Raw genomic sequence first — 27639 nt, 5'->3', positions numbered from 1 at the left:
ATTTCCCCCCAGTCCTTAGTAAGAATAGTGCAGCAGTTGCATTAATTTCTGTCCTTAATTAGTAACTGAATTCTGAGCCAGCAACTAGACTGGGTAAAGGAAGGGAACTTGCTAGAGATTAAAAAGCTTCTCTACTGGTTTTGAATTGACTTAACTTGCTGCTAAATATTTACCTTATGGCAGACAAATGGCCTCAAGTCACTATTAGCCAAGGCAAAACTTTCCCACATTAATAAAGCTGACATTATTTGAAATCTTCTTCAAGGAGATTTCAGAACTGACTGTTGAGGAAAAGAAATATTTCGTTAGTGCATTTAAAAGCAAACTTTGGGAAAGACTGAGGAGGAAAGCTTAACAGTTTGCTCAGGATATGTGACCTTGGATTGTGTGTGCATGGGACACAGTGCCAAACCTTGCAAACATGGTCAAGGAGAGTATTTCCTGTGGTTCTGAATAACGTGCTAAAGGTTAATGTGTCACTGAAAGAGGAGTGAAAATACACCAACTAAAAATACTATTTCTAACACAGCACGTGCACATCTTGAGGCCAACTAGACATTTTGGCATGTAGTTTCATGTTGATTGTTGCTAAACAAATAGCCTGCAGGGGGCAAACTGGGCCAGAACCATGGTGCAGGGAAGGGAGGGCATTAACACTTTCCCCCCATTGCACTCCATACACTTGCTAGTCACAATGGGATGAAAGCTCCAATTCGTAGCAAGTTACGTGATGGCATCCTCCATGACAATTTGGTATGCAAGCTACCCTAAGGAAGAACAAACATGACCTCCCTCATCGGTTGTAAACAGAACATAGGTCTGGGTATTGACCCTTTAGCCTTAGTGGGAAACAAGTGATTGGCAATACTGCATTTCCATCAGGACTGGAGAAAGGCTCTATATACAGCGTTGAAAGCCAGTGCAAGGCAGCAAGGTGGTGGCATAGTATACACACATACTGTGCAGTGTCATGGGGATTAGTCCCAGGCACCTGAACGCCTACAAAATGATCTAGAGATGATGGGGGGAAAGGCAGATGAGTTTTGAGAAGCTGGTTATGTCATTCCCAATAGGTCTGCCCAGTGCTTTTTTTCTTTTCTAAAAAAATGTTTAGGGCTACTCTCATTTTCCTACTCATATTGAAATACTGCCCCTCAATGAGGCCAAACTTAGATTCACAAAATTTTTAGGGGTATGTGTCCCCCCGTGTCCCCCCAGAAAAAAGCACTGGGTCTGCCCCACTAACATTGCAGAAGATGCTGCTGCTGTTGTCACCATGGTACAGCCTCTCCCTGTGTCACAATGAGTGCAACATGTGTGAAGACTGCCCTATGTAATACTGAATGCAAGTGAAGAGGGAAGGATTGGGGGTGAGCAAAAGTTAAGTATGGGGGTTTGAGAGAGGACATTGTCAGTAAACAGCACAGAGGGGAGCCATTTGTGGAATTTTCCACTGCAGAAAGAGAGGTTTTAAAAGGAGGTGAGTTGGCTAGAAAGAGTATTGAAGGGTGTTCAAGGTAAATGGAAAACATAGGATAGTGGCAAAAGGGAATACTAGGATCCAAATACGCAATAGGTTTGTGAAAAATTAGAAAAGGAGGAAAGAGAAGAAATAGTTCAGAGAAAGAGAGACTTCAGAGAAGCAACAACAGGAAAGGAAGGCTGGTGAGCGATTAAGCAATCAAAGAAGGTTTTAGCAGCGAATAAAGGTGGGAAAAGGGGGAGATGCTGGAGATTCCCCAGTTTGTTGGGGGAAGAAAAGAGTCAGGATGACATACTGGAGAGGCATTGACCAAGAGAAATGGTGTGTGTGTGTCTGCAGCTTGTGGGAGTATTGAAAGGAAAGATGAGACCTGTGCCTTTGCCATACTCAGGCTGAGACAGAACATCCTAATGGGAATGCAAAAGAAACAGGGTGATGAAGGTGAAAGAGCAAGAGAAGTTATTAACATAAAGGTGACAGTGTGAAGAGAGGAGCACATATGAGCACCACCAGGGTGAATGCAGAATGGGAAACGCTGACAGAGAGAGAAATAATGGGACTGTGCAGGACCATGATGCAATTCAGAAAGATGAAGAGGGAGCGACGCTAAAATAGAAAAGGAATGGTGGCTTCTTGCCCTCTGCTTTCAATCATGCTCAGACATCCTCCTTCCCATTGTGGGACGGGGCAAAATGCCTCTGGGGTCTCACCTGCACCCCCCTTTGCAATGCACTCAGCCACCCTGTAAGCAAAGTCAAGTCACACACGATGTGCATTATATTGCCAAGAAGTAGAGAACTGCATGTAGAAAACTTTCCAGAAAACATCTGCCTATTTTAGAGATGGGAACATAACACTTAAACTTCAGAGATGTAATTATATATATCACCTACATATTAAAAAGCCTGAAAGACTCCCTTACTGAATTCCAGGTGTGAGTTACAAGCAACAGTGAGATGCGATTAACTTTATGTCCCACTTGTAAACTTCACAGATGTATTTTAATTGATCTATGTTTCTATCTTGCTCAGTCTTCAAGGAGCTCAGGGCAGTGTTCAAGGTTTTCCCTATGACTGCTTCAACTTTCTCAAACCAGTCTTAGGAAGTAGGTTAGACTGCAAGTGAGTGAGTAGCTTATAGTCACCACTAAGCTCTACTGCCTTCCCATACTGCCAGGAAGCTTACCAAGTGTTGGGTAGCGAGGCTTTTAGTCAAAAGGACTTTAGGACATTTGTTGTTGTTCCTTGCCTTTTCTCCTGACAGGGACTCAAGGTGGCTTACAGATAAAATAGAAACCTAGAAAAAGAAACCATAATTTAAAAAGGTGGTTAGGTGGCTGGTTGACCCATTCTTTATTAGCTATAAATTTGGTATAGATAAGAATTATGTTGAAATAATAAAATATTTTTTCTTTCTCTTTAGTAGTTCCAAAATGTTTAGGATTTTATGGACTCCAGGCTAGTTATAAACAACCTCTGCCTCTAATTGGATGTAGGCTTGTTTCTGTTCCTCAGATGCTGTGCTTAAAGTTATAGCAATACAGCCTGAAATGAGGTTTCAGATTTCTGTATGTGTGATTTTCTTTTTCTTTTTAAAAGAGAATACTTCAAACAATGTTTGCAAATTGCTTGCTTAAAAAGCTGAAACATGCTCCAGGTCAACTGCTAGAGCAGTTTCCCTTGCATTTTTTTGCCTCATGTATTTTGCCTAATTTCCCCTAGCTAATGAGGTTATGTGAGATTCCATCCTTCCCTGTATTTTCATTCTGGATCCAGAGCCTTGTGAGTGCTTGGATGTGCTAAATACATATGCACAAAGACCTCTGGGGTTTTTAATTGACATTTTGGAGTCTGAAACTGAAACAAGGAGAAATTAATTTTCTATGGAAATCTGTCTTCCTGGCTAGGAAACAGATTTCTTAGTGAAATTAATCCTGCAGGTTATGCAGATCCCTGTCATGGCCAACCATACAGCCGTTATAGCTCATACTTATGTTCGGGCTGAAGTGGGTAGCTGAAAGATGAAATGTTTCAACAACTTATTGGAGTGGTGCTCCCAATTTACCATTGCTAAACTTCTTTACCCCACCCTCGTGTTTTCTGTGGGGGTTTTTTGGACCATCACTGTATGGACCATGCAGTGAAAACAACTGTATTAGCCTCCTGGTCATGATTTAGCACCCCCACATTGCCCTGAACTTAGCATTGTTCAGGGACATTGCAAGGAGCAATGTCATGGAAGCGGTGTTTCTTAAGATGAAAATGTGACATTCCCTTGTTGTTTTTGCTGCTGGTTGCTGCCTGTTGTTTCAGTAATCTGGTTATATTTATTGTATTGGATTGTGGTGGTTTTTTAAAAGTATGTTATCATATTTGCTATTGTTTTGTTATAGTGTTATGAAATTGTTTTTTTACAGTGTTTGAAATGCATCCCTGTTCCTTTGTTGCAAACCACTCGGAGCATGATTTTGTGTGTGTGGAAAACAGACTTCCAGATAAATGAACGAATGAGTGGGAAAATAGCGACCCCCCCCCCAACAAAAAGCAGGGGAAATTCTTTTTATGGGGGGCAGGGAGTTGAGGGGAAACGAATCTCAAAGAAATTATCAGAAAAATGACCTCTGAGTAATGTTGTCTCAGCTCATAGGATAACTATTCGGGTCACAGGGTGCGATTCCTCCTCATAGGCCTGAGCCTTTGGCACCTCTTGTTTCAGGGAAATAAGCACTAACCCTGAGGCGGGGGGGGGGGAAGCATCATCACAAAATGTTGATGCTGATGGATGCCTTATTTATGTGCACTGTTGTCTTATGTAAATCTAGCTACAGCCCTTAATGGTGTGGTGCCACTTTGATTTACACTGTGAAAGGGAGTGTGTGGGAGTATGGCAGTGTTAAAAACTTTCTGGTAACAAACAGCAGGTTGCCTTATGTTACCAGCATTAGCATTTGAGTTCACTGCGGCTGAACTCAATTTGTATCAGTGGAGATTTATATCAAGCAGTGGGAAGGCAGGTCATATCCCACTGCCGTCTGGCAGAATTAGCATCAAGAATCTAGACCATTACAGCAACAAATAAAAGGTGGTTAGAGGAATAAGTCATGTTCTATCAACTCCTTGTAATGGTCATTCTAATGCTATGGTGTCTCCTAGACCTATTACTTTAGTTTTCAGAGAAAAATCAATCTCTCCAGATTATTTCATTATAACTTTCTTTTCCTTTTTCTTTAAATAGTTTGGATCATGAAACTTCTTCACCGCTTATAGAAAAATGCCTTTAGTTTTAATTATCATGATGGAAATACATCTTTATACTTTTTTATATATCAGTAAGAGTTAGTGTTCAATATTTCTTTTCTATATTGGGCGGCTTATCAGCTAAGCATTTTTTCAAATATGTGTTTATGATCCAGACTATATTTTATATGTATTCATTACATTTGTAACCTATCTTTCATCCCAATGCACATAGGTTTTTACCTCCCCAAAGCCTCGTTTAAGCTCAAAATTTTCAAGATTCCCATATAGACTCCTTATTTACCAGTTATAGATGTGAATAAAGAATGGTGTTTAACACTGCAATCCTATACATGTCTCTCAAAATGAAGCCCTACTGAGTTCCATCGGAGTACTTAAAAATTACTTCAAGTGTTCTTCAGACTACAATATCTACTCAACAAAGTAAAGAAATAGATCAGCAAAGCCACCTAGGTTTCCAGGAATAATATACTACAGGGTAGACTTAGAAAAGAAAATGACAGACCACCACTTTTCACTTACCGCTTCCAATTAAAAACACTCAAAACTATAATTAATGACCTACAGTTCATCCTGGACAATTTCCCTTTCACATACTGTGCATAGACCCAGATGTGACTCTGTCCCTATGTCTACTCTAGTAATATGATTGCATAACCTAATAATGTCATCCATAACATTGATCACTCACTTGTCTTCCATTCATTCCTCTGGCAGTGATGTCCTTTGTCATTCTACATAGCACAAACTAGCCGGTCTGTACGCAAAAGAGTAAACAGAAACAAGTCTGGTATCAAAAATGGCAATCCCCCCAAACTGGTGAGTGAATATGCTCTGCAACTGACCTTAAGTTGGCCATACTGGAACAGAGGAACTTTCAAAGGAGATTACCATGTGAAACTGCTGAATTAAAATTCATCAAGAGATTCAGTGTTATCTCTTGTGGATTGACATATGTTAATTGGTTTACCAATGACAGAATGTCTGTGCTAATTCTGCATTACAAAGATGTCTGCAAATGTGACATGAAGGCTGGCAATGTGACCAGAGGAGGAATGACCACTGGGAGGAGCACAGAGAGAAGAAACGCTATGGTGCATCTCTGTAGTACCACAACTACTGGGCACCTTCATCTGCCCCAACTGCAACAAAACATGTCTCTCCCATATTGTTCTCTACAGCCAATGTGTTATTAGCAACAACTGGGGTGTGTGTGTGTGTGTGTGTGTGTGTGTTTTAACTAGTCACTGCTAATAATGTAATATCACTGTCTATACTTTTCCACAGGGACGCAGGTGGCGCTTTGGTCTAAACCACTGAGCCTCTTGGGCTTGCCGATCAGAAGGTCGGCGGTTCAAATCCCTGCGACGGGATGAGCTCCCATTGCTCGGTCCCTGCTCCTGCCAACCTAGCAGCTCAAAAGCATGTCAGAGTGCAAGTAGATAAATAGGTACCGCTCCAGTGGGAAGGTAAATGGCGTTTCCATGCACTGCTCTGGTTTCGCCAGAAGCGGCTTAGTCATGCTGGCCACATGACCCGGGAAAACTGTCTGTGGACAAAAGCCGGCTCCCTCGGCCTGTAAAGTGAGATGAGCGCCGCAACCCCAGAGTTGTTTGTGACTGGACTTAACTGTCAGGGGTCCTTAACCTTTTTTAAAAAACACAAAAAACCCAAAAACTTTTCCACATTTCCTTTCCTTCTGACTTCACTGTTTACAATCCCCCACCACATATACCAGCAACTTAGGATAATGGCTCATATATCTGATGAAGTATACTGAAGTCCCCAAAACCTTATGTCACAATAAATTGTTTAGTCTTTAAGATGCTACAATACCATTTTTTTCTGCAGTAGACTAACACAATTACAGTACTCTTATGGATACTGTAATTCAGAAGTAAGTATTCAGTTAGACTTACTAACTGAAAATGTGTGTAGTACCTAAAGAAAATGTGTGTAGTACTTCACGTTTAGTCTAGTTGGAGTTTATCACACGCTATCTTGAATTTAACATTACAGGGAGATTATATGAAGGGCAGAAGATAAATTTTATGGAGAGAATCCTAGTAATTATTTTCCCTCAACTACTTATGCAACTTAGAAAGAAGCTGGATAAAATTCTAATTATGAAATTCGGAAACCTTTTTACTTGGCTGTGGGGGAGGATTCAAAAGGAAAGTATAAATATGCACGGTATTTAGTGTCCATTAACATCATCCTACACCTGTCTAATTTACTGTAGCAATTATTATAGGTAAACTGAAAAAAACTGACCTATTGATTCTTACACCTTTAGCATCCAGAAATAAATGAATAACATTTGAAAATGTTGAAATGTCTTGTTTTTCACTGGGTTGCTGGGCAGTTTCAACAGTGGCTACATCTGGAAGATAGTGCTGTATTTCTCAAAAATATCTGTTTTCTATTTTTTCTGTTTTAAGATGCACATTACCAAGTTGCTTATATCAATTTGCTGGTCATATTTAGGAAACCAGCTAATCCCATTTCATAAGAACTTTGAAATGGCCATGCTGTCACAAGACATCTAAATCAGCAATTCGCCGGTGATAGCGACCACTGCTAAATGCTTGTGAGCTATCACAACTATCAGAATCATAAATTTTATAGACACACTGGACAATATACAAATGAGGCTGTAGTTTTTGTTCACTTTGCCTAAGACAATTTGCTCATCATGTTGTCCTAGGGTTTGTCTGGCTTGGTTTTGATATGGTTTTGATACTGTTTACGCTACAGGTCTTACAACATAGAATCATTGGATTAAACTTGGAAGGGGCTCTGGTGGTCCAATGCCCTGCTCAATCCAGTAGTTTTACAGGTACAGCATCTTGTATCTTAGATAAAAGATATACTGCTTTCGACAAAATGTCCACAGATGTGCTCTGAAGGCACCATCCAATATTGAAGCTTCAGCTTCAGGGCCGCCAATCCCAGAGGGGCCACAGAAGCAACTCTAGTCCACATTGCTTAAAATTTTTGGTGTCTAATAGACCCAATTTGAATGGCATGACTCAAATTGATTTTTTGGGGGTATATATTTCAACAACCCCCAAGTTTGACAGTTAGTAGTACAGATGCTGTAAAGGTGTGGTGATCTGTCATGGAACAATCCCCTTGAAGAAGATAACAGTGGTTACCCAGATCTCATTGCTGGTTGCGAAGGGTTCAAGATTCAGGGCCCCAAAAATGTATGCTTGCCACTGCTCGCCCCAACTGGGCATCAGCTGTCCTTTCATACCATTCCCATTCTGTGACAGTTCTAGGGGTCATCACAGCTTCACTCTTCCCTTGCTGTTCTTCAGCAGTACATCCACCCAAGGTGGGAGTGGGGAAAAACAGCCTTATCCACTGGAGTAGAAATTCTGCACCTTTCTAAAAAGGCTTTCTTAGAAAAATGCCCTGGTAGCACACATTCACATGCACACATGTGAATTTTGGAAGTATTTTCTCCTCCTCCTCTGGGTTATACATAGGACGACAGGTCCTTGCGCCGCACATCTTACAATCTAACATTCAACACAAGGCAGAAGACTAAGATTAAAGTGCCATAATTAATTATAACACAGAAACATGTCCCCCCTAAAGAAAAGCCCCATACAAAAATATTATTCTGTCCTGCACATCCTCTTTAACTACCCCCCACCCCTCTTGCCACTTTATTTGTGATTTTTCTTCCTTCTAATGTATTACATAATGAGTACCAACTGCAATGCTGAGGCAAGAAGTTTCAATACAATGTCACACTTTGTTAATTAAACAGCAAAGAGAAAATATAATTAGGTATGTTCTCTTACTTGGCTAATTAAGAATGATCCAGAATGTGAAACAATGATTTTAAACAACTGATGAATAGGGAGGAAAGTAATTTAGTTCAAATGGCAAAGCATGTGTCAGCCTTTGAACAGAAAGTGAGGTATTCAAGACAGGCTGACTTGCTTCTGTCTGCTTTGACATTTCTCATCTTGACTGTACAAGGTTTCTTCAGCTTTTATTTCTTAAATAACAATGGATATAGAAGCAGTGATACTTGAAGTGGAAAGCTCCATGGAGAATCTCTAGCGTATTTTAATTGTTCTTGTTTTAATATCTCAGTTAATAGTGGAACACGACGACTGTGGTGTGGTGTCCCTATTTATCAGGAATGTTCCGGATTTAGAGAAGTCATCCCGGTTTCTGAATTGATCCTGGAATGTCAGGCTTTTCCTTAGGACATCCCTATTTTCATCAGAGAAACGTTGGAGGGTATGGAGGGATGTCCCTATTTTCACTGGAGGGTATGGAGTTATCTGATCCCAAAGCCGCCTGACAGCAATCCTGTATATGGAAGTTTAAAAAAAATGTTTAATGTTTTATTATGTTTTTACATATGTTGGAAGCTGCCCAGATAGGCTGGGGCAACCCAGTAAGATTGTGGGGTATAAATAGTTAAATTATCGTTATGGAATGGGACGTCCCTATTTTCATCAGAGAAATGTTGGAGGGTATGGGCATGCCGTTCAGACATGGGCTTATGGTTTAGCACTCCCCACATTAACCATGATCTAAAACTAAAGCTTGTTCTATGGCTTACAGCTTGTGGTTTGTCACAGAGGGCTAAACCATGAGCTGGAATTTGGATGACATGTTAAGCCAAACCATGACTTAGTGCAGCAGAAAGACTGGAGAGGAACAAAGTGGCCATAGTTTCCTCTCCTAGAATGTGTACGGCCGTGTGTCTGCACTATGCCATGGTTTGGCTTAAGTATGATGTGCAAAACAGGTCAATGTCTTTTTGCTGAGATATTAAACATACCAAACTCATTTGTCAAACATAATCAAGCAATGGCACCGTTATGCACTGAAAAGGTTTCAGCTGAAAGGAAATAATCAACAGATACCTTCTAATTTCTCGTTGGCTCTGATTTGGTGTATATCGATCAATTACCTTTGAAGATGTAGCCTAATTATTCAAAGTCACACAGGCCTTCCCGGATGTTAAGACTGATTTTCTTTACTGACAAAATGTCTAAAGATCACCAGGAGGTGCAACAACAACAAAAAAATCTATTGTTCTACTGCGTTCCAATCCTGTTAAATCAACTTGCTGTTCGTGATAAATTAAGCCTGCACTGCAGGTCAGTGAATTTCTATTAACTGCTTATTATGGGAGAAAGTAAACTAGCACCATCAAGAACTTTGCACATCAACCAAAGCAAGCTGTCACTCTGTTTAACTTTTACAATAAATGCCCCTCAGACTCTCACATGTGAAGTAAGAAACACTATTTGGCATTTAAACTTTAGTTGCCAGCACACATTAAAGCAAATAATCAACGTGGATTGATTACACCTTCTGACATCAAAAGGTCAGAAATTGCTATGGTGCGTGCGTGTCTTAAAGTGATATATACTTAGTTGATTTATAAACCAATTGCTTTAAAGAATAATTTCCCCAGTTGTTTAATTTATATAATGAGCAGCCTCCTAAGATAAGAAGGAAGCAGCATTTCTGAGCGTTTTTTCTTCCTGCTAAATTCTTAACTGCTTCTGCTGTTATATATAAAATAAAAAATGTAAGAATTATGAAACTTATATAGAAACCCAAAATAATCCTGTTATTCATTCCAACTGGCAATTGTTTTATGTTTTCTCTCATGTGTGGGGAATGGAAATAATTTAGAAGGTTATACAGCCATGCCTGTAACAGTGTCAGAAGCTAGGCAATAATCCTATATATGTCAATTTAAGTAAGTCCCAGAGAATTCAAAGGAACTTACTTCCAGGTTAGTGGATAAAGGTTTGCTACCTGGAAATATCTTACTACTGATAGCTGCTTCTCAAATGGAACATTACAAAAGGAAGCCTGAGATTCTATGAAAATGAAAATGTAGATCCTTCTTTATTGATTTTTTTGACCGTTATTTGACTACATCTTTCAAGTTCTATAAAGTATATAAATAACCATACCCAGTCTCACATTCACCCCTTGCTCCTGTTTATGGATAAACTTGGAGTCAGGCCAAGCCAAGTTATATATTTTTAACAGTGTGGCTTGAACCTGAATTTGGGATGAAGACAGACAGATGTTCTAAGTCTGCAACACTATGCACATTTACCTGGGTATAAACTACTGGAAACAGTGAGGCTCTGGGCAGCAGTGTCCATTGAGGTGGTTCTCTGGTGGCCACCATTTGCCACCAGTACATACACCATTCCAAGACCATCAAGAGGAGAAGGGCAAGCCCACACTTTCTAGCAACCAATGGCAACAGAGTAAGCAGGGATTGACTCAGTCATCACAATGCAACATGTGCTTACTGACTGGACGCAAGCTCCTAGCATGAGCATGGGCTGTTGGCTAATCAGCTAGCCAGTAACCAGCCACCAGTCACTACTGCAGGGCAATTCAAGTCCGCCCTCATCAGTCATCTTCCCCTCTGCCTCCCAACAGTTCTGATACAGGCATGTTCCTTCCCTGCACCCTTGATTACAATACTGTGGTAATAGTGGTTCCAATCCAAGAACCAGCTCACCAGTGACAGAGGTTGCCAAGGTTCTGGTGTGTGTGTGACAGGAAAAGAGTGTATTTGGCAGTAGTGGTGTAGCTAGCAGCTCGGGTGCCCAGGGCGGCGCAAGCACCCGGCACCTGGGGGCGGGGAGAGTTAGGACAGGGTGCACTGTGCAAAGCCTCTCCGCTGCCTCCCCCTCAGCTGTAGGGCAGCTGAGGGAGAGGCAATGAGCAGACGCAAGCCCCATGCTGCCGTTTCAGGCAGTGCGGAGCCTGCAGGCGACCAAGCCACCATTCACTCCCAGGAGAGATGTGTGGCTCGGGCACGCTGTAGGCCCTGTGCCAGCCACGTTTTATTGCACTTGTGACTGAACTAAAAAGTTTTGCGAGCCCATTTTTTTTACAAAAAACACAACTTCATATTTTTGCCATTTTGTCACCCCCTCATTGATGACACCTGGTGCGGTTGACACCCACCACACCCACCCTTCCTACACCACTGTTTGTCAGGAGCCTTGGGTCTCTAGCTGGGAACAAGAGAGGAGCACCATTTTCGGCAGGCTGGAAGAGATGTCTTGGACTCCAGTGCAGCATTGCTCTGTGGAACAAGCCGTTCTTGAGAAGACCATGCTGTAAGATCTGTACCCCCTCCATCTAATTTCAGGTGTAAATATATGAATAAATCATATTCCTTAAAGCTACAACAGCCTCCACCAAGTCTTGATTCTCGAAGGACCACAACCCCTGGGTGAGCGCCTGGAAGTCGCCCCCCTCCCCATATATTGCCACAGCTCAGAAGAGAGTGGGGGTAGCACCCAACCTTTGTAAGAGTGTGTAAAAACTGGCATGATGCAGTTTGTGTATAGTCTGGAAGGAGGAAAGATGGATCATTGGCAATCCCTACAGGAGGACAGATAATGTCTTCAGTGATTTGAAAAACTGCACTGTGTTGCTGGAAGTTGTTCCATATAGAGAAGGACAAACAAGGTTATTCCGTTTTAACAAATGAACTTGTTTAGAGCTAAACAGTCAGGCAAACCTCATTTGCTAGCTAAGACATTTTGAGCCGCAGGCTGAAAACATAAGCGAGTTCCAAGGTACTTTTCCTCTGAGAGTAAACCTAAATGCATGCCTTTTGGTAATACGTACAACACATTTCCACTTACTCACCAGAGTAGCTTCTTCCTGAAATGCATAAAAGTTAATATCAGTAGATCTTTGTAAGATAAGAGAAAATACTGTCCACAACAGCCAACGTGATAATTATTTAGAATACACTATATGTAACTTGAGCTGCTTGTATGTAATAAAAAATTATTCCTAGTAGTAGGTGCAGTGTAGCTTTGTACACCTTCTCTAAATGCAGAATGGTTGAAGTCCGTTGATTTCCATAGGAAAACATGGAGCAAATGAGTAATGAAATAAAAATGACATGTATAGGTTTGACTGTTGTTGAAATACAGCCATTATCCCAAACTAGGCTTAGCTCTGACATATAAAACAATTTGTACAAATTGAGTAATGGTGGGTTTGAATTGCTCCCTTACCAGAAATAGCATTAAAAAGCAAAGAGAGTCATGTTGTTCCATAGAAAAAGATAAAAAATCTGCAGTTTGGGAATACCTTTGTTGGGATTGAGCAAAATCTCACAAGATAGTGGCACATCAGACACAGACACAGAGAGACAGAGAGGAAGAGAGAGAGAATGAGAGGGTGTTGCGGAAGACTGTTTTTGCCACTTCTGTCCAAATAACTTTTCTTTTTGTACTTCAGGTACTTTTCTTACAACTGGTAGAAATTAGATAAGACTTCCCTTACTTTAAACTTATCTATTTGTCTTTGGAAAAGTAATAAAACCCTATTTCCTTCTTAACCTGGTTTATGAAAGCACAGCTGTCACAATCACCTAGTATTAATAGTAGACTTTAATAAAAGAAGGAAGAGAGATGTTTGCTAGAAGTGTGCAATAGGCCATGTAATTTGATTGTTAACTTTTTTGTACGCTTAATTTTTTTGTGGGTTCTTTTTAATGCATAGCAAATTATGCATAACAACTTTTACTGCAGAAACATATATGCAATTATGTTGAAACAATTAACAAGTGGTAAAAGGGTGGGAAGAAGGATGTTAGCTAATCCATATTTAATAGGGAGTGGTGGTAAATATTTTAAATGAAACCATACTTTGAATTATGAACCTTTGTTTTCCCTTGCTGCAGGATTATGAAATATTGTTATAATTGCAGATATAGTTTTGTTGCAGTATTTTTCATGATGATATATAATTCCTGACAAATATATCTATTTCCAGGATATAATGACTACATTAAAAACTGCTGAAACAATGTCATGTGAAATTCAAGGAAGCTGATGCATAATATTATTTCTTTAAAAAAAATTCCATTTTTATCCCACTCTTTCTTCCAAGGAGCTCAGGATGACTTACAAGGGCTTTTCTTTCTCTATTTTATCTTCACAACTGTCCTGTGACTGAGGCAGGCCAGGCTGAGACAGAAAGTACCTGGTCCACAATCCCCCCCATTGCTTCATTGCTGAGTGAAGATGTGAACCTGGTTCTCCCTGCTTTTAAGTGCAGTATTCTAACATCTCTGCCACCTTGCTTGTCTGTGGATGCAAAACTGAAGCAAGCACAGCACACTGGTAGAGTGAACAGTGTTACTAAAGTGTAGGTGGGTTCCCACAAGGCAAGACACAGTGATAACAACAAGAACCTTTACTGAATTACGGAAATGAACAACAGGGACAAAGCAACTGCTTATATAGGTACATTTCTGAAGGCCTGGGCCACTCCCACTCCCAGCGTGATTGGCTGTCTAAACTTCCAAGCTGTGAATCATGACTCAGAGTTTAAGGGCCAATGGCAGAGGCCCAAATCCTGAAATGTTTTGTGATTGGATATCATGTATCAAATCAGAATTCAGGAGCTCAGATTCCTTAGTCCAGACTCAAGCTCAGGCAAACACAGACCACTGAATACATAGCAGTTACGGGCATATCAGAGAACATCAAATTCAATTTGATGCACATAGGTTTATTTAACATGAATCAGTCCCAGTGTGGTTTGAGCCAGATATGCTTCTTTGAGACAATTTCAAAATCAACCAATAATATGTGTAGAATGATTCATTAATGTTTATACTGTGCTAAAGGAAAGTTCCTGGCATTGTTTGGAAAACGGGGGGGGGGGGAGGGGGGATAGTGCGGTTTTGAAATCAGAGGTTAAAATCATTGCAGTTTTGAAAGGTTCAGTCCACTGTCTTGATTCAAAATAGCATCCAGTTGTATCCAAATAAATATAGTCAAAGACCTGCTCTATTATCTGAAGGATCAACATGCAGGATTTGGCTATAATATTTTAAGAGGGGTCTAAATGCATGGTGAACAAAGAGACAAAAAACTTTCCAAAATATATAGTAGGCTAATTCAATGAAAATGTCAACTTCCAGACTTATTTGTCATGTTCATATACAGGTTCTATATCATTTAGAAGATAACTTCCCAAAGTTTAATTATCTGGCAAGAGTTTTTCACAATGGCAGTTTACATGTGAGGAAAACAACCAGAAGCATGACATACAAGATGTATCAGAATTTATCCAAGTTCAGTTAAATACCTCTCCAAGAAAGTAGACAATAGGTTAATAAATGTTTATTATATTGATAGTTTTTCTTTCTCATTTAGTGAATTGACAAAAAACCTTTATGTTAGGAACAAAATCCCATAAGTTTAGGACAATAAAACTTATGTTGATTTAGTGTGTTATATCAATCACAAAACACATACTTTTTGGTCCCCTCAACAAATGAAAAGAAAAAAATATCTCTGTTTTAACTTTATTCTCTTCTTTTTATACATTCACGTACTCCTTTAAGTGGCCTGGTTCCCAAACGGTTTAGGGCTTCAAAAATAGCCATAGTAGCATTTTAATTTGGGCATCAAAAGGCACTAGCAACCAGTAAAATAATATAACTGATTTATTTGCTAGTAACCATATAGCATTTGAATTCCTTCATGGTAGAACTTTGCATTATCTCTCCCCTGCTCTGCTTGCCAGACAACGTTTGCCTCTAATCATTTGTCTTGAAAAAAGCTTTCCAGTCAGGCAGAGGCAACAGAGAACAGGTAGTGCTATTGTTTGGCATGATATTTTTCACAAAGAGAAATGACCATGGGAGTGAAGGATGAAAAGAAGAGAAGGATAAAGAACGGAAGGAATCGACAACTAAATAAAAAGAAGACTAGAGTCTTAGCAACAAACTGGGTTCAAAAGAGGTCATCACTATCGATAGTCTGGAGGTCACCAAGAGACCTATCCATGGTGTGGGAAGAAGGAAGGTGATAATTCTTTACTAACAGCTCAAAACACAGTGGGGGGAAAGGAGTTTATTAGAAATGGTTTGCTATAGCACCAATGACCAAACTATTAAAGTGTAATTTCATCAGCTACATACTTGGGAATTTGGAAAGAGAAAGTTATCCAGGTAGAAAAATGGTTTTTTGGACAAAGGCACTGTGCTGCTTTCTCCTCTGGGTGCAAGACAGAAGCCATGTTTCAAGAAGTGATCCTCTTTAATAATGCCTTGTGCAACTCTGCTTTGATGTATTAAAAGTTTTCTGTAAGAGGAAACTGGATCTCTGCCCTCCCAGTGAGAACAGTATTAACTCCCTGTTTGGGGGCTGTTTTGATCCACACTTACCCTTTCTTCACATGCATGTTTATTTATGGCACCTTGACAACACAAAATTGTTACTACAGGTTCACTTATCATACCTCTCATGACAGATTTTCTTTCTTTCTTTCTTTCTTTCTTTCTTTCTTTCTTTCTTTCTTTCTTTCTTGACATGTTTTTCCAGAAGTTCTGCCCCAAGTTGTAGATTTGCAAATCCTTTTTATTATTGTTTCAAGAGACAGATACACACCATCTGTGAAAGTCATCCCATTGGAGGGATGGGGTGCAGCTTGCTCTGGGTGGGGTTACATTGCCTCTGAAGGAGCAGGTATGTAGCCTGGGTACTTCTGAATCAATTACTGAGACTCAAGTAGCCTCGGTGGTGCAGAGTGCCTTCCATCAGCTTCGACCTGTGGCCCAGCTGTTCCACTATCTGGGCAGAGACATCCTAACTACACTCTGGTAACCTCTAGGTTGGATTACTGCAATGTGTTCTATGTGGGGCTCCCTTTGAAGATGATTCAGGATCTATAGCTGGTGCAGAATTGGGTGGCCAAATTGTTGACAGGGGAAGAATGGTTCTGACATATAGCACCTACTCAGGCACCATTGCACTGGCTACCAATTTGTTTCCACGCTGTAAAACCTTATGTGACTTAGGATCCCCATTCTCCCCCCACATGAAGGTAAGGACTCTGTGATCATCAACTGAGGACCTTCTCTGTGTGTCCCCTCTATGGGAGATCCAAACAGTGCCAACGTGAAAATGCTCCTTTTCAATGGTGGCTTGCTGCTTGTGGATTGCTCTTTCCAGGGAGGTACATTATACTTGTCACAATCCTTATCTCTTTTTTATCTATTTGTAGGCAAAAACATTTCTTTTTACCCAGACTTTTGGCCCTTAATTTGAAGGGTTTGAGGTATTTGTGGCCTCTTTTAGCAAGGCAGGATCTGTAAGACCTGTCTTGTCTGTATAGATGTGTTTTTAGACTTTCATTGGTTCTGTTTGTTATAACTGGTTTTAGTATTTATATTGTTTTTGTAAGTTGGTTTGGGTCACTTTTGTGAGAAAAGCGACTAATAAGTTTAATAGTAATAGCAGTAATAATATTTCCCAAACCTTTTGAATCCCTTTGTAGAGTTACTCAACTTTCTGGGCCCCTAAAATTCAGCACCTATGCAAATCTCTCCATGTGTTGAAAGCATGTTCATAGAGCACTTTGAGGACTCGCACTCACTTCCACACATCCCTGATGTCCTGCTGCCTAGTTAGGGTCCTCCTTGTGTGTGGTGGTTTTACTCAGATGCATCTCTCTGTGTGTGAAGCTCCTTCTGATGTCCACTGAACTGCCAGACAAGGAAGCATGAAAGTGGGGTGGACTAGCAGTGGCAAGCCCACTCAAAGGCAGTATGCAAGTTCCCACGACCACTTCTATGCAAACTCTCAAGGTATGGGGAGATTTGCATGAACCACCCACCTATAGTTGGTGCTGAATTGCGGGGGTCTAGAAGGTAGAGTAACTTTAGAAAGGGGTAAAAAAATGGCAGTGTGGTGGACAGACATCTGTCCCTAGAAACAACAGTGACAAAAATTTGCAAAACATCCAGGAAGGACCAGGACTGAGACTAGAACTGCACATCAAAGGTTTTGAAAAAAGAACAAGCAAACTCATTTTAAAAGCAAAATAAAGGGAACATTAGAGGAGCGGGGGGCGGGGGGGGGAGACATGCCACAGGCATGATTAATAGTTTGAACACGTTTAGCTGTCATTTACAAACACCTCATGTTCAGCTGCTGCACTTTTTTTTGTCAAGTGTCATGATTGTCTTGCTCTTTTAAGAAAAATGATTTTTTGGGAAACGCCGAGTCTTCATGCAAGGGAATGAATGTCATACATTTCAGTACATCTTTCATTCATGCCATGAAAACATTTGTTGCTCGTGGATTTTAATTGCTTCATCTTTATTTCGCTGTCTGCCTGCTTCTTGTTAGATGGCTTCCTCTCCACCTCCCAGAAACACAAAATAACTTCCCAGCACCAACAAGCAGCACATTAAGTATCAGATCCACACATCCCCATCTCATCCTGCTTCATTCCTTGTAGTAACCTATTGGCTTAGTATGGAATTTGCTCCTGGCACAGGAAAAGGTTCTCTAAATTTGGAGCAGAGCAACATTTGGTATATAGGTTATTTGGTATAATATTGTTGGATTGTAGCACCCTGGATTAAAGGTAAAGGTAAAGGGAACCCTGACCATTAGGTCCAGTCGTGACCAACTCTGGGGTTGCGTGCTCATCTCACTCTATAGGCCGAGGGAGCCGGCGTACAGCTTCCGGGTCATGTGGCCAGCATGACTAAGCCACTTCTGGCGAACCAGAGCAGCGCACGGAAACACCGTTTACCTTCCCGCCGGAGTGGTCCCTATTTATCTACTTGCACATTGCGTGCTTTCAAACTGCTAGGTTGGCAGGAGCAGGGACCGAGCAACGGGAGCTCACCCCATCGTGGGGATTCGAACCACCAACCTTCTGATTGGCAAGTCCTAGGCTCTGTGGTTTAACCCACAGCGCCACCCATGTCCCTAGCACCCTGGATTGTAACACCTGAATTCCATAGAGTTGGTAACAAACATGCCAGGACTAGAGGAGTTGTAAAAAATCCCCCTTCAGTGATTCCAAGGTGGTGGTAGGGAACAAGGCATTTGACCTGCTCTCAAGCTGTTTTTCTGATTTATTTTGTAATTCTTTTTTGATTTGTCGGAAGCTGCCCTGAACATTGTGGTCCCAATGGAAAGGCTGGTTATACATTTACTTAAATAAATACATAAGAGTAAAGATTAACCTTAAAGGTTTTCTGCACACACACTTACTTACAAGTAGTTATTTTTGTAGTTCATAGGGATCAACCTTTACAGGGATCAATATAAATTTCAGCAAGGGTTTCATGGGCAGGAAGGCTAGCATTACGGAAGTTTTGTGCATATGCCTAGGAACAGCCTGATCAGCTGCTTGCTTGCCACCTGCGCGCATAGGCTCAATTTATATTCATAGCTCAATAAGAATTTATGGGTGGAAATGATATATGATTCATAGTGCAGCCAATGTTACAAGCTGGACAAGCTATGATGTGTATTGTGGATGCCCAGGCAATTATGAATTTTGGTGCCATTTTCGTTTATTTGGTTAATAAGTAGGATAAAAGTACGGTATCCAGTGTTTACGTTTTCCAACCACTGTGGCCTTTGCAAGATAGAAATTAAAAAATAAACACACAATTTCTTTTTATGAACTTTGCATCATTTCTATGTGTCATGTAAGAAGCCTGAAATGCTCACTTATTTAAAAAAGAGGTATATTTAAATGATAAGCCGATATAATTCTTCTCTATATTTCTTAGGATAACTGGTCATAAGTTTTTTTTAAAAGAAATGTCCCAAACTAGCATTTTGCAATCCATTATACAGGAGGATCACTTTAGCATCCTGGCCTCCCTATGCATTTTAATGAAGAGGAAAGATCTCTGCATGTAAAGAGAAGTGCAAGTGGATTCTGCTTTCTTTCCTGATAAGAGAGGCTGCTTCATTTGGAACTGATTGCTAGATACAGAATAAAAGTCTTTGGCAAGGCAGATGTACACCTATTTACTCAGAATTAAGTCTCATTACTTTCGATGCACCCTCTGCCCAGGTGAATGTGTACAGGATTGTAGTCTGATTTTCTTTGTTGTCTCAACCTTGTGTCTTAACTTGTAGAAAGGGGAGTGTGGAGAGGACTGCATTGGCTGCTTCACATTCTGCACAAGGAGGTCACTGAAAGCAAAATTCAAACCAGGAACGTGCCTCAGAGTGAGCATATTATCTTTCCTCCCAATATTTTTATTAATTCTCCAAATTATTACAAATCCAACCAAATTACTTTAATTTTATACAGTTTCTTACAATCAGGTTTCCTGCTCCTGTTGCAAACATATGTTGATCGCTTCCTCCCCAAGCAGCATCATTTCTTATTTAGTGTTCAGTTGTCTTCCGTCAATCTTTGTTACATCATTCTTGCAGCTGACTACATCTTCCTCCTTACAAACAGCACCTCTGTTACATCTTATAAGTATAAAATCCATTACACGTGTGTAGTCCTTCATATACATTGTTGTTTCAGACCAGGCGTGCTGGGAGAATTAATTACTATCTCCCATTGTTCAGTTCTTTGCAGTGTTTCTATGGATGGTACAAGGTAACACATTCCATTAGAATGAGCATATTATCTTCAGGTACAGCTCATGTGAAGAATGGTAACATAAAATCTTTATCTGCTGGCGACATTGCATAAAAACACACACCATACATACATGGTGCCTTTTTCTGGGGGAGGGGATGCAGGGGTACGCATATACCTAAACATTTTGTGAATCTTTGTTTGGCCTCATTGAGGGGCAGTATTTCAATGTGAGTAGGAAAATGAGAGTACCCCTAAACATTTTTTTTAAAGAAAAAAAGCACTGTACATACATACATAACACAAACAGTAGCTTGTTTGGGGGGGGGGGGTATTGGACAGGAAAATGGCACCAGGAAAGCTTTAAAGAGACATGGCCATCAGTCTAAGCATTTTAAAAACAAACGTGCTTAAATTATGTCCAGATTTGCTCTGCAGTTGCCTACAGCAAGTAGCACCCAGCCAGGAAGCACATAAAAACACATAAAGGGAAATGAGAGGTGTCCCCATCATCTGTTATTGGACTGTCATGGGAAAACAGGTAACGGACTCCCCCCCCCCCATGGAATAAAAGGTGCTAGAAGAAAATGAGAGGAGTTAATGTACAATTATTAGAGGATTGTGGATTGGGAAAGGAGTATTGGGCATGCACTTAGAACACAAACACAGTAAGATTGAGCATGAGAAGCAAGGGGGCATCAGCAAATTTTAGCATCGCATAGGGTGCTTTTGAAATTTGCGAGTCTGCCATTGATAATTTGCCCTAACAGTTCCTTCCGCAGGATCATTATCCTCCTTTTCTATCAAAGGCAGAAAGGGGAAGAGAAAATAGGCTACACACTGCCACTGAAGTGAGTTCTATAGCCCTTGTAATGATTGCTGCTATTGACCCAGATCATATAATTTTTAATAACGTGATCTACCCTAATGTCTGATATTAAGCTATTTAAAGATTAATTCAGAGAGGACTTGCTTTATCTTAATTAAGAATAGGAAATAAGTTGAGCAGGGCACTTGGTAATTCATTTTGCAGTTGACTCTGGTAAGGCTTGCTTTCATAAATTTGGCATATCTGAGAATTTATTATCTGGGTAGGAAGCAATCTATAAAGTTCTGCTCTCTTGTGAGCAATAAAATATTAGGTTCCTTTCAGCATGCACAACATTTGGGATGTTCAGTGATATAGCCTAGATGAAAGGAAAGAGGTTCCTCAGCAAATATAGATCGGATTCCCCTAACTTCATGCCTTTGGCTGTGGCTAATGTAGTAGGTGGGTGCCACGTTATGGAAAGTTCATATTAACACTGATGGATAGCTCAGCTCAAAGAGCATGTGACTCTTAATCTCAGGCTTGTGGGTTCAATTGCCACTGCAGGGAGTTGGACTAGATGATCCTCATGGTCCCTTTTCAACTCTACAATTCTATGTTTATGTCTAGGAATGACTGGCAAGAGAGAGGTGAATTGGTCACAGGAAACCTAGGAGTTTGCTTTTCAGAAAGTAACCCAACATGGTTAGCAATAAGATTTTCTTTCAGACAGTAGCACACTTGTTAACTAGTTTTGAGAAGTTACTTGTTTCAACCTCCCAACATGTTACAAAAATTGGCACTTAAAAACTGGCACCTGCGGCACTTCTAAAGGAATAAAATCCATTTGGGAATCTGGCAGCAGTTGAACAATATTTTTTTTAATAAACCCCAGTGGGGTGAATGTTTCCGTGTAGAGCTATGAAATCCATTATTGCCAAGAGCTGAAGGTATTAACTAGCTAGCACCTTTAACCCTGTCAAGTTTCAAAAACCTGTGATCCAACAGTTGTTGGAGACGATATGGGGCTTGTATCCACATGTGATATTCATGTCCAGTTATTAATGTTATTGGAAGGCAAATGTTGAGGCTGAACATCACAGAACAATTAACTCATATGGATCCTAGAGGAGCATTACTGAATGCTTTTCCAGAAGACTAAGCAGAAGTATCATACCAGGAACTAGTTTTTTACCTCCCCACAGAGCAGAAATTGTTGCATACTGGAAAGACCAAGCCACAGCACAGGGATTCAATCGTGGTGCAGGCTATAATGGGGCCATCTTGTTATGGAATAACTAACTCACCATCAAAAATAATTTCTAAAGTCTGTCGAATACAGGAGTGGGAAACCTGTGGCCTTCCGGAGGTTGTTGGCTCCAACTCTTATCAGCCCTAGGCAGAAGACAAGCTGTCCATGAGGAGAAGTGAAGCAGCCTACCTCAGGCAGCGGAATCCCACAGGGCAGCACCCCTATGGGCACCTTGCCCACCCCTGTCACCACCGCCAGAGTTGCTTCTGGCAAGATCTCATGGAGCCCTGGAAACTACCACATGACCCGGTAAGCAAGGCTTTGGTGATAGGGTGGCAGTGGGTGTGGCACCTTTCTGTTTTGCCTCAGGCAGCAAAACAGGTCTCACCAATGCCTAAGTGTGCCTCTGGCTTGGTGTTGCTTGGAGGTCCAGGCCAGGGGAAAATAGTTAAGCAGGGCATGACAGATAATAGCAGTGAGCCCAATGGTGTCATGTGCTGATGCACTGCTGTTTTCTTGGCACAAGAGTAAGGAATAAGCAAGCCCTATGCAATCTTTCTTTTTTCAGATGGGAGCGAAGGTTAGAGAGCTGGTATAGCTTTGAGGGTTGAAGGGAGAATGAAGATTGATGGGTCTGGGGAAGCCAGCCTTTCCAGGCTACTTTTGATTCCTGTGAATCATAAGAGATCATGTGCTTCCTTTGTAAACTTAAATATCAATATAATATCTGTGTTTTCCTTTGGCTGTTTGAACATGCTTATTAGCATTCTTTATCCTCCTGACTTTTCCTTTCTCTCTGACTCATGCACCTTTCAGAATTAAAGTATCTGAAAATTTGATATGAGCTTATGCAAGATAATTAGCTCCCATCGAGGTTAAGAGCAAGAAATTATTATAATTAAAAACAAAAAAAGCTTATAGTGTACTCTGAAGGGGACTAGGTGCTTATTTTCCTATTTAACACAAGGTGAATCAGGAATGCTTCTGTCAGTTTAGAGAGAAAGGCTACTTGGAAATTGTATGTTGCGTTTACTTTTCCTTGTGCGCTGAGAAAATTACAACACATCCCCTGGATTTGCAGTGACATTATCATACAACAACTATAGGAACGCCCATACAAAGGCATCCTTTGGAGTCCTGCACCTTGAGAAAAATATTTCAACAGCATCTCTCCCCGTGACCTCCCCACAAAAACCCAAGGCTGATGATCCTGGCCTGAAAACCCCCGCTCCATCATTTGGCGAGAGTCGTATCTGCCTCCCTGTTCTTGCAAATTTACCTATCAGGTGCTCTTGGGGGGGGACTCCTACAATTTTTTCTTTCAGGATGCATTGCAGAGCACTTTGGTAGGTGATCTTATTTATGATTCCTCCAGTCAGAGTGCAGTCTGCAGGTTCCTCCTGGGATGTATCAGAGGAAAACACACTTTGTTGCATAAATTAAACATGCATTTATAAAAATTACATTAAATGCAAAGTCTGTTTCTGGCAACTTATTAGGATGCTGTTGTGGTTCCATATTCTGCTACAAATGATGAAACTTTTTTTGATTTTAAGGTTTAGTTCTCCCACCTCTGTTTTATATGCATTGCAGAAAAGTGCTTTTCAATGTATTTTGAAAAACATTTTAGCAAAGGAAAACAATTTAAGTGTGTTACAAATGTTCTGCAGTCCTAAGCACTGTGGGGGTGTTTTTATTTCTTAACATAAATGTTTGGTCTTTAAAATCCACATTCGTGAAGTAAAGCTGTTTTGCAGTCTCCCATATTTATTTCATGCTGCTGTTTATGATCCTGTGAGAAGAAAGGAGGAAATAAACAACAAAAAAATACAAATTTGGCTTTAAAGAAATCCTCTTAGTTGTTGTTTTTTTTAAAAACTACCTCCAGTTCAGAACAGGGATGGGGGATTGGAAAATTAAGGGGAGAAGCCCTTCTGTGCAAAGGGGCCATTAGCCTATTGGTGTATGTGGGTGATATGTTTCCACAAAATATCAGAAATTTATGAACAACAGATGAATAATTCAGGATTTCTAAAACACATTATGTGACAATTTCATTTAACCCCCCACAATGATATCTGGAACGTAGTCCGGAAGAATTTGAAAAACCTGCTTACTAGAGTGTTAAGAACAGGGCTTTTTTTCAACCGGAACTCACCGGAAAGAGTGCATATTTGGTGCTCAAAGGACAGATTTCACCATCCCTACTTAAAGCCAGCCCTGCTTATTTTACTTAATGAACATTAATACCTTTAGCTTCTCAGAATATTTTACTGACACTTAGTGTTCTGTCCCAACATAAGTACTGGGTATCCTTGGGAAGTTATGGGGGTTACAGCTCTCCAGAAAGCTCAGTCACGTACATCAACCTTCTGCTCCCCCCTCACACCAATCAAACTCTTTCTGGTGTACTGATTAGCAACAGGCAGGTAGGATTATTTTCCATTTTAGTTATCCTCAGTGCTTCAGAACAACACAATAGGGAGGCCATTGGGGTAAGTTAAAATAGTGCCTGAGCTAAGAAGTTCAGGGTAGTCTGGAGTACAGTGGTACCTCGTGTTAAGAACTTAATTCGTTCCGGAGGTCCGTTCTTAACCTGAAACTGTTCTTAACCTGAAGCACCACTTTAGCTAATGGGGCCTCCTGCTGCTGCCGTGCTGCCGGAGCCTGATTTCTGTTCTCATCGTGAAGCAAAGTTCTTAACCCAAGGTAATATTTCTGGGTTAGTGGAGTCTGTAACCTGAAGCGTATGTAACCTGAAGCGTATGTAAGCCGAGGTACCACTGTACTGCTGTTCACTGCCAGTTAAGTCCACTGGGGCCCCCCAATGGCAGAGGGGTCCCACCAGAGGGAGCTTTCCTAGGGTCTCCTCAACCTGGATCCTGCCCTATTTACTTTGATGAAACATAAATGTTTGAGTAACAAAACCTTTCCCACAATTTCAAATTCATGCTTCCCCGCTCTAGATTTCCTGATCCCACAAGTCATAAGACCTTTCAAATGCCCATAGGGCTTACATTGCGGCGCCCAAATATTTGAGGCTGCAGCTCAACGCGAATGAGATTCATTGTGATTGGCATGCCCTCTAATTGTGATGGAAGAGTCCATTTATTTTAAATTGTCTTGGCCTCAAATCCAACGAACAACTGCTGGATTTCTAAGCATCTGTCAATATAGATGGGGCATTGCCTAGGAATGTTTGTGATTAACAATAAATCAGAGTAGGGGTAGCCAACATGGTGCCCTCCAGATGTTGGCTACATTTTGCTTATAAACTAGTCCTAAACACAGTTTGATTTGTGCCATAGGTTGGCTTTCTTTCTGGCTGTTACCCCCACACTTCCGCCATTATTTTCAGAACCACCTCTTCAAAAACAAAACAAAAGCAAGCTGAATTTAAATAGAGATTGAAGCCGAAGCTAGGTGTGGCGGGTTTATAACCCCAGAACATGGCCACTCTTACTCCTATTTCAATGCTCTCTCCTTGAGCTGATGTACTAGGGTTCCATTAAACTGATGGGAGCACGTTTGAACAGATGCAATGATGCAAATATTTTCCCCCACCATCAATTTGCCTCCCAATTGCAGGAGGAGGCAGTGCATATGCACAAGAATCACGTAAAGATTAAGTGGTGATGCTTTTATCAGGGATAAAAGGGATTTGCAATGCAATAGTAAGAGTGTGGGTATTGATTGGACGCATCCCTAGAGTGTGGCTGTTAAATGGCAGTTAAACAGCAACAATTTGGGGTATTATTGTTAAGTCAGGCTCTGTTATTTGGATAAATGGTTTTATGTGGATAAATCTTTTATTCACACCAAAAGGTGCTGGGATTCAGGCTGCTGCTGCTTATATACACGCTTCCTTTTCTGCATTTCTTTTAGCACCTGCCATTGTGCATACATCTCACTGGAGTCTGCTGGACTGGTGGCTGCTCTACAGACTTAGGCTGCAGTCCAAAGCCCAAACAGGCAGTGGTTGAGTTGAATGGAGCAGCTCTGCCACCAATACTAGCAGAAGATGGCGGGCAGCCAATAGCTACGCTGGTCTTGAGCTAGTGTAGCAATTGGGTCCACACTGGGCTTGAGCCAGTGCCACCAGCATGCAGTTCCCTGTGTGACCTGCTCAAAGTGTTCTGGGCGTGGGATGGTGGCATGGTCTTGCAGATAGAGGGCAGTGACAGAACTGGGTGGAGAGACACTGGTGTCTAGTCCATCCCCTCTCTCATGGCCCAGCACAAAGGGGGAGGGGTTTGAAATTGCAGCCTCAACTCTTCTGGTTTGTGATTGGTCTAAAAATTATTTTGTGTTTTTAAATCGCTGCAACGTACCCTGGGACATTATGGCGAAGGGTGGGAAGAAGTCAAATATCAATAAATCAATAAATGAATGAATCTAACTCAAACTGGGTTTCAGACTGAAACCTTCGCCTCTCACATACAGAAAATGTGGGCATAGAGTAGCTTGCTTGTGTTCTGATTGGCTCTTGCATGCTAATAACTCCTTCCCCATTGGGCACGAGGGCTGCTTGTTTATTGAGAAGCAAGACCAGCCTGCAGTGGGTGGGCTGAGGTGACATGCATCTTGGATCAATTCATAATACAGTGACTAAGAAAAATGATGACTTGGCAAAGGATCAAAGGGGTGTTATTTTAATAATTAACAGTTAACAATTAAATCTTCAGTTTTTATTTTTTTTAAAGAAGAAGTCCTGCCTCAGCATTTCAGTGTGAATTTCTCCGAATACATTTCCTATCCCATTTTTCCTGATATGCAATTTTTGCAAAGCAATTTCCCACAATATGATATCATTCCCCTAATAAAATTTCCACAATATCTATAAACATTTGTATATTATTTTCATTAATATATGCATTTGTATTCACACTTTATCCTCATATATGCATTTTTGTATACATTTTTTGAATAGAGAACTGCATTACAAAATTCGGAGAAGTGCAAATTTTGAATGAGAGGCACATTTTGAATTGTGTGTTGTTTTGGACTGTTTGAGATCAGATTGGTTTGCCTTAATATGAGAATTGAATCAAATTCATTCACCATCCTCTTGCCTTCCAGAGGTTTTGGACTACAACTCCCTTCAGTCTCAGCCAGTAATCCAAAACCTCAGGAGGGCACCATCAATGAAGGCTGTTCTATAGTGTCTGAGTTCTCACTGCCTCAGTGAAACTTCTTCACAAACTTGTTAGGTTATGAATGATATTTGAAAGATGACGATGTTAGACTGACTGAAACCTAAACTCCTTGTATATTTAAGTCTCCCTGAGTATCTGCTCTTTTTTCCTTTGCAAACTAGGGAGACGAAATACTTCTCTTCTTCTCATCCTCATGGGGCAGACAAGCTCACAAGATGTCTATGTGAAATCTCTGCTTTTCTCCATAGATGGATTCAAAGCTCTATCTAAGA

At 40.8% G+C, this 27639-nt stretch overlaps 1 long non-coding RNA gene across 5 annotated transcripts; it reads left to right on the top strand.

The window, feature by feature from the left end:
* The first annotated feature begins 1353 nt into the window (after positions 1 to 1353).
* On the top strand, positions 1354 to 27639 carry LOC310687630. 5 transcript variants are annotated; one of them, XR_014516498.1, is made up of 4 exons: positions 1354 to 1480; positions 2515 to 2604; positions 9694 to 9875; positions 27529 to 27639. It is a non-coding gene; the product is annotated as an uncharacterized lncRNA (long non-coding RNA). The 5 variants fall into 5 exon arrangements; XR_014516501.1 differs by lacking the exon at positions 27529 to 27639 and adding an exon at positions 19404 to 19539; XR_014516499.1 differs by lacking the exon at positions 9694 to 9875 and having other exon boundaries at positions 27529 to 27633.

Source organism: Podarcis liolepis (genome assembly GCF_965112155.1).
Source record: "Podarcis liolepis genome assembly, chromosome: 10".
Classification (NCBI taxonomy): domain Eukaryota; kingdom Metazoa; phylum Chordata; class Lepidosauria; order Squamata; family Lacertidae; genus Podarcis; species Podarcis liolepis.
The sequence above is the reverse complement of the archived record's forward strand: the minus strand, read 5'-3'. Positions and strand labels throughout refer to the sequence as shown.